General features: G+C 50.2%; 1 long non-coding RNA gene across 1 annotated transcript; it reads right to left on the reverse strand.

The window, feature by feature from the left end:
* Positions 1-562: 562 nt before the first annotated feature.
* LOC116594111 lies at positions 563-14,391 on the reverse strand. Its single transcript, XR_004287051.1, has 4 exons — positions 7,290-14,391; positions 6,938-7,046; positions 2,794-2,897; positions 563-1,502 (listed from the first exon to the last, which is right to left on the reverse strand). It is a non-coding gene; the product is annotated as an uncharacterized LOC116594111 (long non-coding RNA).
* Between the last annotated feature and the right edge of the window lie 329 nt (positions 14,392-14,720).

A 14,720-nucleotide genomic window follows, 5' to 3' on the forward strand; every position in this document is an offset into this window, starting at 1 on the left:
TCAGCTTCAACCGTTTGTGAATGTTCTCTACTAGTGAGGCATCGCAGAATAGGGACTTCCTTGGGGTAGGAAAAAAGCTAAGGAGAGAGATTATAAAGAAAAAACAAGCATCCTGGAAGCACGGAGACAGCTCCTAGGCCAGCTGCTCCCCAGAGATTCTCCACTCCTAGTTTTAAATGGCTCAGCAAATGTTTGCTTCTGCTGTACTGTGGGATCTCAGCCATGTGTTCCCTTTTGATGGCTCTTAGTTTCCCTCTCTGCAAAGTGGATGGCTGTATTCAGTTTTCCCATTTCTTCTTTTCTCACGTCCTCCTGTGAGGCCCTTAGTGAAACATGTATTCAGAGATTTGTCAATGAACTTCCATGTCTCCCATTGCAGACAGAAGTATTAAGTATTTTTTAAAAGATTTTATTTATTTATTTGACAGACAGAGATCACAAGTAGGCAGAGAGGCAGGCAGAGAGAGAGAGAGAGAGAGGAGGAAGCAGGCTCCCTACTGAGCAGAGAGCCTGATGTGGGGCTTGATTCCAGGGCCCTGGGATCATGACCTGAGCCAAAGGCAGAGGCTCAACCCACTGTGACACCCAGGTGCCCCAGTATTAAGTATTAATCCGAATTTGGCTTCTATTACCATGTGGCACTTACAGAGACTTATAGAAGAGACAAGCAAACAACACAGAGAAAAACTCAAAGGGATCAAGCATGTATATTTAAAAGCAAATATTTAGACATAAACACAGAGCCCATTCCATCAGCCGACTCACACACACAGAATCATACAACTATATAACTACAAGTGCAGGTAGTAGTGAACAGACTAGAAGAGACACAGGGACAAATGTTCACACAGCCACTCTAGAAACCAAACAGACCCACACTCACCCTTGGACATTCTTGTCATCATTTCCCATGGCAAGGTGAGCTATCAAGCCAGCCTTGACTTCTGGCATGTTACCAGCCCTGACCACCGGTGGTGGACTACAAGGACCCAAATGCACATTTCCTGAAGCACTATGTCCCGTGTGGGGAACCTTGGGAAGAAGACAGCCCCCACCCTCCCTCCCCCGGCACTGCAGTGAGGGCTGTGTGAAAAGTGGAATAACTCCATGTGAAAAGTGCTATAACGGAAGTGAGTTCAGGAAACTTGGTCCATTTCTGTCCTCCCTAACTCTGGGGAAAAAAGGAGGGGGGGACAATTCTCCTTCATCCTTCATAGAATGAAATGCAGGCCCAGAGGTATCTGTTCAACACAGGTGGGCTGTGGCGCACGCTGTCTTCTGGCAACTCTCTGTGGGGACGGCTCTGCTAGTTTCAGTCTTTGGGTCCAGCCCCGTTAAGTCTGCTTCTCCTGCTTGCTCTTCAGGTATGTCTGGTGGTAGCAGTTGAGGAAAAAGCCAATGACACCGAAGGTGTGCAGGAGGACCGCCATGTCGAGCCCCTCAGGGAAGGGGGCCTCAGTGAAGAGATTGTAGGAGTGGGCAGCAGTGGCCACAAACGGACCCTGGGTGAAAGAGAACATGAGAGAAAATAAACAGGAGAGCACTGAGCAGCAGGGTTGCGGAACTGGAAAGATGTTGCCCTTGATCCCTCCTGTCTTCACCTCCCTGTCTGCCAGCAGGGGGCAGGCCTTCTGTCGCTCAGGAAGAGAAAAACCTGGAAGCCTGGTGAAGCACTGCCCCCGTTTGCTCCTGACTTATGATCCAAAGAGTCTTCCTGACCCCCTCTCCTGGCTCTGGTGTCCAATTTACCCCAACCCAGCCATGTCCTGTGGACATTAATGATAAACTCAACCCATCCCAAGCCCATGAGGCCCACCTTAGGTTGCCACCATCACCTGGCCATGATGTTCCCCAAACCACAAGGCACTCAGTCACCTGCAGGATCACTCAGAGATCTCAGGCTCTCGGGATATTAGTGCTTTGAGGTCATAGAGCCCAGCCCCTTCACTTCACTGATGGGACAAAGGCCTGAAGTGTGGAAGTCACTTGCTCCAGGTCTCACATCATGTCAGTGAGTTAAGGTCGGTTCTACTATTAACAAGATGGAAGGCTTCCAATATGAGAAACTAAGGAAGACCCAGTGATGAGACTGGCTTTTGTTCATGGCCAAATACCTCATCACAGGTTCAGACAAGGTCCCTGGAGCTGACGGATCTTCCTTATCTGCTAAAGGATGGTTAAATGTCACTTCCACTATGGGTGGAGCTGCACAGGGCCCTGGGCTGGCCAGTCCATGGTGCAGATATGTGAAGACATGGACCAAAGCTTCAGCATCTCGATAAAGGAGGCTACAGAGTAGGGAGGGAAGATACAGGGAAATAGTGGAGCTGGACCTAGTGATTTGGGTTTTTGTGTGTTTTTTTTTTTTTCATGTTCTCATCTTCTATGCTGCAGACAGCATCTCTGCACACCCTACAGGGAAAAAATCCCTGGGAGGGTCCTATCATTAGGAAGTCTGGCATGAGCTATCTGAGGTCATGATTGTGGGTTGGGGTTGATGGGGTGCCAAATGAGAGTGCTTATAACTCCCTCTGTACTGTCTGGGCAAGTGTCCCTAAGAATCTCCAACGGTCCCCTCCCTCATACCAGAGAGGGTGGCTGGGAAGCTCTGATGAACAACGGAGATAAAATGGGAGCAGAGGTCTGGTCTCATGACCAGAAAAAAAGGGGAAATTTAGAATCAAACCCTTGTTTATAGGGATGCACACCTCACAAGCTGGGGACTCAGCCCAGCAGAGAGGGGCCTGCCTTACAAGGGCCTAGAGCAGGGCTTCCTGTGGCTGTATCACTTACCTTGACCGTGTGGCACATATCTGACTCCAGCCCATGGGCTGAAGAACATGGTAGATATGCAGGAAGGTGATCTGCTCTGGCTTCTTACATAATATGAAAAAGACCTGGAGAGAAAGAAAAAATGGTGTCAATTCTGGGGATCTTCCTTCTCCACTCTTCTCCTGGGACCTCAGCTGCCTTGGACAGGGTGATTCTGCCTGTTTTACTGAAGGGGAAACTAAAACTCAGGGGGAATAACACTAGTCGAAGACTTGCGTAGCATGTACAGTGTGCCAGATACTTGGCATGTTTAAAGTATGATATAAACCCTCATAATAGTATATGTTTTACACTTATCCCCATCTTACAGATGGAAAAACTGAGGCACAGAGAGGTTAAACAACTTACCCTAGGTTATTTGGACACAGTCTATCTTCAGAGACTGTGTTTCTTCCAATATCCTATCCCACTTCTCAGAGCATTTGGAAGAGAACTCAGGTATTAAACACCCAGCCTAGGACCCAGGCAACCATAAGACAAACCTCACATGTTCTCTGCTCAGACTTCTTTGGGCAAGTTTTTGATAGGAAAAAGCCCTGTCCCTTTCATCACTCCCCCCTCCCCAAATTATGACCCTAGTCCCAATCCCACTCAGTCCCACAAGGTTTCTGGATTCACAAGGAAGGTTTCTTCTTCTCATTAACAGCTAAGAATGGTGCTTGCTGCCTGATGATCCTTGTCACATAATATCAGGGTTTTAAATTTGTCTTTCCATTTTCATTTACATTAGAGCCTGATTGCTCATGGGGGCAAATGCATACATTTATGCAGGTGCATGAATTAAGGGGGGGTTGTGTGGGAGTCTGTGGTAGTGTGAGGGGTTACTAAGATGAGTGTCCTTCTGCCAGGTAGTGGGACCAAGGTTTTGCTCTGAGATCAGCCTCAGACATGGCCACCTGAGAAAACCCCAAGAGCATTCAACCAAAAGGGAACTGTAGAGAAGGGTTTGAACAGAGCGCCTCAGAAACCTCCCCAGACACAGCTAACGGAGATAACTCCATACAAGTGTGTAAGATCCAAAGACACCTTAGCACTTAGACAATTCAAGGACCTTGGAGAGGCACTCCAGCACACTTTCGCCATCTGCTGGACAGCAAGGGAAAGTTCAGTTAGACCCCTGTTGGCGCTGGTGGTGCAGCTGTCCTGGAAGGGCTGGCTTCAGTCCCAATCACCACAGTTCCTCTGTGCCCCCTGCTCCCACACTGCCCACCTGTCTGCACAAAGAAGCGTGTTAGCACAGGAAAAGGGGGAGAAGCTACTGGGAATGTTAACAGAAGGACTTTCCAAAGGTGCTCCGGCTGTAGCCATGCAATCTTAATGAGCGCACAGATTTTCCTGGTCATCATGTTTGTTGGAATGCAGATTCTTAATCAGTGCACCTGAGGTGGGACAGGAGAGTCTGCTTTTTCAATAATTTCCCAGGGGAGCTGATGCTGCTGGTCTGGGAACCACACTGTGAGCAGCAGGACTTCATCTCATCATTCAACGTCCCTTAATTCAGAGTACAAATCACTACCCGGTGACTTGTCGAGCCTCAGCTAGATGTTTTTTTTCTTTTTCTACGAGAAAGTTCTTTGTTCTGCTTCCATTTGAACAGAGAACAGCTAAAGATAATGAAATATCCACCACTTAGCTAGCATCCAGTGTGCGCCAGGCCCAGAACTAAACACTTTCATACGTTATCTACTTCAATCATCTTCCAGTTGTTTCTTTTTATAAAGTAGGTATTATTACCCCCATTTTATAGATTAAAAAATGGAGGCCCACCAAAGGTAAGTAAGCTGCCCTTGGTCACAGAGCCAGCAACTGGTGGGGCTGAGATTCAGACTGAGGTCTTCCGGTCCTCTATGGAATCAGTCAGTTCGCTGCCTCCCATCAGAAGTTGGCACCTCCCTGATCAACCTCCGGTTTTTAAAAAGTGCATCCTAACAGTCCTCTCTCCAGGCCCAACACTGCCATGCCCTGCCATCCCATTATCCTGAGCCCACTCAGATGGTCCTCTCCTGGCTGGTGGAAGTAGCCATAGTTAGCCAGGAGTGAGGTGGCCATGAGCCAGGAGGAAGAAGAGAGAAGGAAAGACCATGTTCCCCCATGAGACCCACCTGGCTCAGAGTCTGCGAGGCTCAAGTCTCCTCCAGTCTTGTTCTGGGCATCACCGTACCACCCTAACCCTCACTGAGACTCGGGGAGTGATTGCTAATCAGCCAACGCCACGGAGTGGCTGGAACGGAGGCTGGGACTTGCATACATTTTGCTGGTCTCTCAATTTTTTAAATGTGCACAACTATGGACCACACAGCCACAATGGGCACCTACTACGTGTGAGACTCTAAGCTGGTGCTGGAGTATTAGAGGGACACCAAGCTGTACACACAGCAGCCCTGAACTTAAGGAGCTCAAAGGTTCACGGAGATGTTGGAAACAATCTTTACTGGGATAAAGAGTAGGAACCAGGAGGTATTCCTGAAGCTGGTAGCAGACTGGAGAATGAGGAAGTCCTGGGCACACAGAGGGGGAGGGGAGGCAGCTTCATGCTAGGGGAGGAGTGCCTGGACCTCTCTTAACTCCGAAGGATCAGTGGGGATGCAATGGAGGCTTCTAGGAGGGAAGGAGCAGCAGATGCGGAGAGAGAACAGATTTGGTTAATGAGGGGTCGTGAAGACTGCTTTAAGGAGCTTGAAATGTATCACTTAATATTCATATGACAATGACAAGTTGAATAGTACTAAGCCCTTCCCCATGCTAGATGCTGTTCTGAGCACCAAGCCACTTCCCTAAAACAAAACAGACAAAAATCCCTATCTTGCAGGACTTCCCATTCTGGTCATATAGGCCAGGGGAGCTATGGAGGGCTTCTGAATAAGAGGCGGCCATGGGCGTGGCAGATTCTCAAAGCATTATGGTGGCAGCAGAGTAATTTGTTGCCACAATTAAATGACAAGCTCTCTGGGGCATGTCTCCTGTCGTACAAGTTATCTGTACCTTCCGCATGGTGCCGGTCAGTACGCTGGGCCTGATTTTTCAAAGAGAAGTAGAATGTGGCCCTGCTTTGAAGCACTTGCCTCTAGGAGGGGAGGCCAATGAATCTGCAAATCATGAGACGGCGGAGTGTTGGTAAATGCTTAACAGGCTCTCAGGGTGGGAGGGGGCAGGCAGATCTGTAGTACTGGCCAGCTCAGTGTAAATGCTCCCACCACGGCAGATCCCGAGATACGGGGCAGTCACTGAGCGTGGAGCTGGGGAGAGATGCTGCACAGGGATGCAGCCCCAGTGCCCCGCAGAGAGCGAGAGGCAGACGGAAACCCAAGGCGGGAGACAAAAGACCCGGCCTTAGCAAGCCGAGGAAGACTTCAGGAGAAGCCCGAGTCTGCAGGACGTGCAGGAAGTTGTCGGGGCACCTGGGAGTAGCATTTCTGGCAGGAAGTAGTTTTATGCCAAGACCTGGGGCCCAGGGGGCAAGGCTGTGGGCTGGGGAACAGTGAGGCATTGTGGGGGGGCAGGGGTGCAGGCTGCCGGGGCAATGGAAGGAGGTGGGGTGGGACAGGAAAGCAAGGCTGAGCCAAGAGGACTGTGGGCGGCTTCTACAGCCACCCACAGAGTCACATCGCCCCTGATTCAGGGAAACCTTCAGAAGGCCATGAGTTCCCTTCGGTGGGTAGTGTCTGGCAGCAGCACAGAGGACAGAAGGGACGTGGGCATTAATGAGGAAGGGAGACCAGTGGGGAGAAAGAAAGGTAGAGCTGTGGCTGCTTCTCAGGCTGGACCTGCTTCTCAGGCTGGACTGCTGGCTTCGTCCCTTCCCAGCTGGTGCACTGAGGCAGAGGGGCTGGAGGTGGGGCGGCAAGCTCAGTGGCCAGAGCACCTCACCCCTCTGTTCCTCTGGGCAGTGCTGGTATGAGCAGGTAGCAGGTCCTCGGAAAGCGCTTAGAGCCGTGTCTTACCCTAATAAGCACCTTAAAATGCCAGTGATGACGACCACGTTCTCCAGAGAGCTTTTCGGGACACCATCGCTGGGTCTCTACCCCTCCTCCCTGTCCCTGGCACACACTTTGTGGCCCAGTCTGCCCTGAACTGTAACCACCCATTTCCACGGCTGACTCCCTACCTAGAGCGGGAGCTCCTGGAGGGTGGTCGTGCCTTCTCCAGCAGCGACTCTGCGGGTCCTCACAGGCCTGGAAGCCAGCACATGCCCAGCGCACATGCTGACCAGCAATCTGCGGAGAGAGAGCAAGGTGTCCGGGGCTCAGAACACTGGGCAGAGATCCACAGAGCCCGGGTAGAAACAGGAGATGTTGCAGGCGGTTTCAGGCGGGAAGAGGGGCAAGGGATAATGAATTTTATCTTGTTTCCACTGACCTCTACTTTTCCATTTAAAGAAAAGGATAATGGGAGGTGGGATTTGTGGCTCTATAAGGAAGGCAAGGTCACCAGAGATGGACCAGAACCCCAGCTCCTACCTGTGTCCACTCCAAGGCTTTTCAGCTTTCTGTAGAGGAAGACCATGGTCTCTTGTGCACTGTCCAAAGAAGGAGGCCCTTGAATTCTGCCGGACTCCACTGGTCTTACCTCACAAAATAGGTCCCTGAGAGAGCCATCAGGCTTGGGTTGTGGATGGTAAGGAGTCTTGCCAACTTCAGAGGCTCCCATCCAGATGTGAAGCAAGGACTTGCCACCATCAGAAGAGAGAAGACAAAAAGAAGGGGGACAGGGAGTGGCAAGTGTACTAGAACCGGGACTCTGTCCTCAAGGCTAGCAAAGCCAAGGGGCAGGGAGACAGCCGAGCTGGCCACCATGCCCACCTGCCCCGAGCCCCGCCCTTCAGCCAGTTCCCAAAGCCTTGCTTGTCCCCTTCTCTTGTTCCTCAAGATGTCTGGCATCAGAGGGGGTGAAAAAGCAAACAAATGTTCCCATCAAGTGACACTATCCTGTACCTCCGTGTTCAAAGGCCCAGGTTATTTATTCAGAGCTTCTCCAGGGCACCGGCCATTGTGAGCACCGGTCCGTAAGAATAGCATTTGTTTCTTGTCCAAACCACCCGCTTTGGTCACTCTCTCCCTCCCTCACCACACAGCTAGCTGAGAGTCTACAAGTTTCCTTAACCCCCTCCCCCTGCCCGCCATGACCACTGACTTCCGGCCTCCCCACTGTTCCTGCCTTTGGGCATTGGCTGACCACCCACCATGCACCTTTGAAGAGACTCCACTGGCCATCACTTTGCTCTAATCCTCACATCCTTGGCTGTTCCACTTGGGATCAGCTGTCTCTGCAGGGCCCCCCAGATTGCAGGGCCCAAGGGTAAGGTATGTGAGCATTGTGCAGGGAGCAAGGGGGAGGGGCACGAAAGCTCTGCTGCTTCCTCTTCTCTGGAACTATGGCGCCTGCTCTTTCTGAGAGCCGGGGCTCCTCCTGCCCCTCACTGGGCCCAGCCACATCCAGTCCCTCTGAGGCTTAACTTACTGCTGTGGCTTCTGCGCTCCTCTGGTCAGTGATGGAAGCTGCTTTGGCTGGCGGTGGGTCCGAGTGACAGGTTCTTACGGCTTCGGGGTATAGGGTGTGCAGATGGCCTTACCCTCAGAAGCTCTCTGTACTCCTGTGCTCTGACCTGCGGACGAACCCCAGCCCCAGCCCTCACACACACACTCACACTCACACACTCACTGAGAATCTGGAGCTGAAGATGATGTCCACGTGCTGGCCGGGCACCCTGCCCCTATCACAGGCTCAGGGATAAAAAGGACAAGAGGCAGCCCAGGTGGAAGGAAGATGCTCAGAGGGTGAAAGACAGAAGGTATGGCTCAGAGAAGGTGGGTAGAAACTCAAGGAGGGACAGTGCCCACATGGAGGCCAACTGTTAGCCCACTGGTCCCCTTCATATCCTAAGGACCCGTGCCTTGTACTCTTCATTCTTAGAACAAGCAGTCCTCTTGGAGAAGAAGGTGTTCGTGGAGCATCATGCCTCCTCCAGGGGTGGCCATGCTTTCTAGGCTCAGGCGCATTTCCTTCCTCCCTCTGTTCCATGTAGGTCCAAGGACAAGGGTTAAGTGCACACCCTTCTCAGCCTGCTCTCTGCTCACCAGTAGGCTGAAGGAGCAGTGGGAAATCGGGGTTCCCACCCCACCTCTATGAACCTGTGCCTAAAAGAAGCAACTGGATACACCCTTTCCTTTCTTGATCAGACAGGGGAAAGGACCACGTTGAGAAGCCAGATCCCTGAATGAGGGGCCAGCAGCCCATGCCTCAAGCCCCACTGTGCTGTGATCCCAGGGGTGCTCCTAGAACCAGGCTTTTAGAACACTGACCTTAGTTTCTCCACTGGTAAGATGGTGCCCTTGCAAAGACTTGTGAAAAATCATGTCTATGGAAGCCCTGGAGTATCCATGCTCAGGGCCCAGAGGATTAAGGGACTTGAAGAACCAGAGAAAATAACGCAAAAAGCCCACCAGGAAGATTTGGTTTAGAGACCTGACTGATCGCACACGCTCTGCTATCTGTCTGTATGTTCACGCGACCTGCTACAGACCCTCTTGCGGCCCCTGCCCTTCTCTCCATCTGGGACTGTTTCCTAACTGGGTTCCAGACAGAAGACAAGTCCTTCTCAGTCATACATCACATGGCACTTCCTACAGAATCAACAGGAGCCAGCTAGGACTTCCAGGTTTGCCCCTGCCGGACTCTCCCATTGTCAGCTCTCTGTGCTACTTCTGGGACTCCATCAATCTGGTTTCCTCGCTCTCGCTGGTGCACCCACACCCATTTCCTTCTCTGAGGCGGCCGCGCTCGGTCCTCCACCTCCATCCTCCTGCTTGGGGCAGGTCCCTTCTCTGCCCCAGAGGCCCCCTCTAGCCTCCCCCTTCCCATAGCAAGCACTGTCTGTACCATGGAGGTTAGCCTGTGAGTTCGGTGGTCCAGAGTAAATGGTAAGTTCCCTGTAGGAAATGACTCCCTTCTACTTTTAACAGGCTGATGGGACCCCTAGAGGTGATGTCAGGAAGATGGAAACAGGGGACTTAAAAGTCATGGTTATCACTCTGCTGACAGCTCGCACCTTGAGTCTTCCTTCATAATGCCAACCACTTACACATGGACCTCCTTACAGTGGTCAGGGAAAACCCTTGGAAAATCCCCTATATAAGAATATAAGATCTGAGATGTCGTGGCACCACTACTGGGAAGTAGGTGACATCAAGAGAATGGAACTAAGAATTTTAGGGAAAACACACTACAGTCTAGTGCCTTTTTGGAGCTCAGCATAAATCCGTTATGAAGGAGGCATCCACTGGCCTCCTTCTTTAACACCCCTTGGGTTTATAGATCATAAAGACAGGCAAGGCTTGTCTTTCCACATCTCGCAATGGTCAAATAAGATTGTGACTAAATGTCCACACGGACTCCTTCTGTACCAAGCCAAACAATAAAGGGCAGAATACCGTCTTGCTCCTTCCTCAGGCTTTACCCATTTTGCTCAGAGAGCCCTGGCTGCCCCGAGTGCTGAGCAAGCTGAGCCACCTCTGGGGCTGTGAGGTGAGACAGGATGTCTGCCTGATGACAGAGGGCTATAAATTGTGCATGTGGGACCCAGCATATGCAGGGAATGGTAGACTTATAAACCTGTATCATAACAATGGCTACTACTAAGGCATTACCATATGCCAGCCACTGTTCTAAATGCCATACACACCAGCAGGTATAACCCTCAAGACCCCATGAAGCAGGTGCTATTGGCACTGCCTCTTACTAATGAGAAAGCTAAGGCACAGAGAGGGTAAGTAACTTGCCCAGTATCACACAGCTCCTATGTAGCAGGGTCAGGATTTAATCCAGACAGTTTGACTCCAGAGCCCACACACTTAACAAGTGCAATATAGGGTCCCTTCAGTGTCCTGCTGTATCACAACTTGGTTTATTGGGATGGGAAGGATCAACGTGTGGCCCTCAAAAAGAGGAAGTCCCAATTTATCAGACTCAAATACAAATTTTCCTATTCATTCTCACAGTAATCCTATGTAAGTAGCAATAAAAGCATCCTTCCCCTGCCCCCACCTTCCTTAATGCCCATCCATTCGTGTAGATCGGACCAGGGGCTTCCAGACTCTTGGGATTCAAACGAGGGACACTTCAGCCACTTCCGTGTGGGGAAAGGGAGGCTCTGGAAAAATAGCCAGGTCCTCTTCATTTTGAACCAAAGAAGTATGTTTCCTCTCTTCTGTCAATCTCTCTCCCCCTCTCCCAACTTCCCCTCCTCCCTGTCTTCCTCTTTCTTGTCTCCCATCCTCCAGGGGAGGAGCTGGCACAAGATTTTATTGGAATAGAAGAGCACCACTGCTTTTTACAAAACATGGAAAATGACCACCATAGATCACGGGAATTTCACCCTCAGCTCCAGCTGGATAATTCGGACCATGATACTTTGTTGCTCGCGCTGATAGGAACACTGGCGTCATCCCACCCCCATCTTCTGTGAGGGACACCCCCAGAAGCATTCACAGGATCTTTTCTTTCTCCACTGCAGAGACACCATCAAAGGACCATTGTCTGCCTCCACCCACCATCCCTACCAGGACTCTAAGTGACACCTCTTCACTATCAACCCCCCCCACCCCGAAGGGCCAAATTTCAGCCACAGAAGAGAGATTCCCAGGTGCTGATCTTGGCTCTGACTTTCTTATAGTCTTCACATGCCACACTCCTCTCATAATAATGCAGTTTACTCTTTTGTTTCATTAATACCATTGTTAAGTTGCCACGACATTTCTAGAGGGGCATGCAGGAGGCTGTCAAAATAAATAACGAGGCATGCAAGCCATTTTTGAGCATCTGTTACCTACTGCTGTGGGTTTGGTGGCCAGAATCAGGCCAGTGCCCCTCCACCATCACCCACGCAGCCTCCACCACCCGGCTCGTCTGGTTCTGCCAGCTTCACGAAGGCCCCGTGACGGCTTGCACACCTGGCTGAGCTACATTTCTCCATCCTAACTCAGAGAGACTAGTTCCAAACCTAAAGACCTCACCCCTAAATGGAATATGCCTAAAAACAAGGTGAGGGGGAATGTGTGTGTGTCCACACACACACTTGTGCCCACACGGTGTATTAAACGTGGCGTGAGCCAAGTCACTTTATTTCTGTCCGTATTTGCCTTGCGAGCAACCATGGGGTTGCCCCAACCATACCCATTTCTTTCGACTTTCCTTCGGCTACTCTCCCTTGCTTCCCTTGCAAGGGAGGAAGTCTGGAGAGTGCAGTACTGGGAACGAGGGTGGGGAAAGGAGCGGAAGCCCCACACCACGGACTGAGAGGGGAGAGGAAAGGGAGGTGCGCGGTGGGCATCACGGGAGGAGGCACATTTAGGAGGCCCCAACGTGGGCGGAAATGCCGATGTCCACCAGCCAGCTGAGCATCTCCCTGGACCTCAGGGAGCCTGACATGTCAGCACAGACCTTCAGCCTGTCCCTTTCCCATGTGCTGACAAGATGCAGCCCCTTGGGCTTTGCAGGTCAACATTGGCAAACATTGCTGCACTCTGGCCTGGTTTCTCACATTGCCCCTAGATATTTCCAGCTCTGATGCATGTTGGGGAGGGGTACAGGCTGTGGCTGCACCCATGGCCTTGGGCAGCCTCCCCTCCGCAGTTGAGTTTGAGCAGAGAGAGCTCATTTGTAACATCGCATACAGGTGCCTTGGCAGGGCGTTCCTGCCAGCCTCACAGATGCGGTAATAGGTCCTTGTACAGTGCGGGCCATCACCAAGGATAACTAAATCATTCATTTCATTAACAACAGGGTTTGGCAGATAATTGTGCACAAGACACTTATCAGTCATGCACATTCCAGGAAGGAGTGCGGTGAACTGATTTTCAACAGAGCTTCCAGGAGGCATATGAGACAAGCTTGAAACCACCCCTGAGGGCTCCCCCACCAGAATGAACTTCTCTTGTCAGCCTGTGGCTTTATGGCTTTATGGCTTTTATGGTCAGAGCTGGAGAGAGAGAGAGAGAGAGAGAGAGAGAGAGAGAGTGCGGGGTTGCTCCTTGCATAGAGATTGCTGGAGAGACCTTGGCCTTTCTCTCCTCTTTAGTAGAACGAGCTCCACATTGCACCATGCCCAGCTGTGCCTCACTGCACTTCTGGCTTTCATCCCCACACCCCCACCCCCCGACCACAGACATCTTCCGAAATCACTGATTCTGTCATGTTAGCAGCCTGCTCAGGAAACAGAAGTTACTCATTGTCTGCAGGTTTTAAGCTCAGCTCAGATTAGTACTAAAATCCTTCTGAGTGTATCAGCTGATGAACAGATAAATGAAATGGGGTAGGGATAGGCACATCGTGGAATATTATTCAGTCACAAAAAGGGACGAAGTATGGATTCAGCCTACAACACAGATTAGTCCTGAAAGCATCACCGAATGAAAGAAGACAGTCACAAAAGGCCACTTTTGTGTGTGATTCCACTTATACGAAGTGTCCCAAATGGGCAGATCTAGAGAGTCAGAAAGTAGATTCATGGTTTCCAGAGGCTATGCGGCAGATGAAAGGGGGAGATTGAGAGTAACAGCTGGTGGGCATGAGGTTTCTTTTTGGGGTGACAAAAATGTTCTGGGATTCGATCGTGATGGTTGGCTCGTAACTCTAAACATACTCAAAAACTGCCGAATTGTATGTTATTAAACAGGTGAATTTTACCGCGTTTGATTTCCAAAAAAAAAAAAAAAAAAAAAATCTCCCCTGACCCCAGGGCATGGAGTCAGGCAGGGGCCGCCAAGTGCTGGCTTGCAGGGCCAGGGACAACATGCCCTGGCACAGTCCTGGAAACCGGGACAGACATGCCATGGATGTTTATATGTCATGCTCCCTTCAAAGGGTTCTTTGGGTGACCCCGTTCACAAAGCTAGTGGTTGGAGTGGCTTTGGATTACAAAGAAAGCATTCATTCTTTCTAACGTTTCTCTTACTGGACAGATGCTAAATTAGCTCCAAATTCTGAAATCCCCTTCTCCCCCGAACTTATTCTAATTTCAAAGGTAGTTTCTGGGGCATTCCAAGGTGTTGTAATGTGGACCAGCAGACTTCCCCTTCCCATGTCCTACAAGATGTTTTTTTACTTATGACCAGAACTCTTTCCTTTTATCTTCAAATCCTGCCATCCTACCTGATGAATCATTTGTCCAGAATTGAGACTTTCTCAGGCATAGATTCTTATGTCCAAATTTGTCAACTTGACAAGGGCATGTAAATGTGATTTGACTATTTCTGAAACTACTACTATGGTCATTTTTCTCAGGGAGTATGAGATCAAAGAATGAAGATATCATATGAAGATATTAGGAATTGTTTCTTCGAGCTACAAGGAAGAGACATTTATGAAGAGAGAAAACCAACGTTGGTGACTCTTGTGAACAGGATAATATGGAACTGTGGGTGTAGTTTTAGATCTATTTGCTAAATAACTGGTTATATTTCTTCACAGTTACTCCTTGGGTGCCTCTCTGATTCTGCTTCTCCATCTGGGAAATGGGTGGAAAACACTCACTGGCCTGGAATTCTTATAGGATTTTCTTCCCTTATTCCACAACTGACTATTCACTCTTTTTTTTTTTTTTAAAGATTTTATTTATTTATTTGACAGAGAGAAATCACAAGTAGATGGAGAGGCAGGCAGAGAGAGAGAGGGAAGCAGGCTCCCTGCTGAGCAGAGAGCCCGATGCGGGCCTCGATCCCAGGACCCTGGGATCATGACCTGAACCGAAGGCAGAGGCTTAACCCACTGAGCCACCCAGGCACCCTGACTATTCACTCTTGAGAAAAACTCTTAACTGTTACTTTCTTCTCCTCCCTCTTTATATTATGCATTCCTGTTTCATTTTACTGTTACCTGTGCTGAATTGGAAAGGG

This window comes from Mustela erminea, chromosome 6, assembly GCF_009829155.1.
Source record: "Mustela erminea isolate mMusErm1 chromosome 6, mMusErm1.Pri, whole genome shotgun sequence".
In the NCBI taxonomy this organism is placed as follows: Eukaryota; Metazoa; Chordata; class Mammalia; order Carnivora; family Mustelidae; genus Mustela; species Mustela erminea.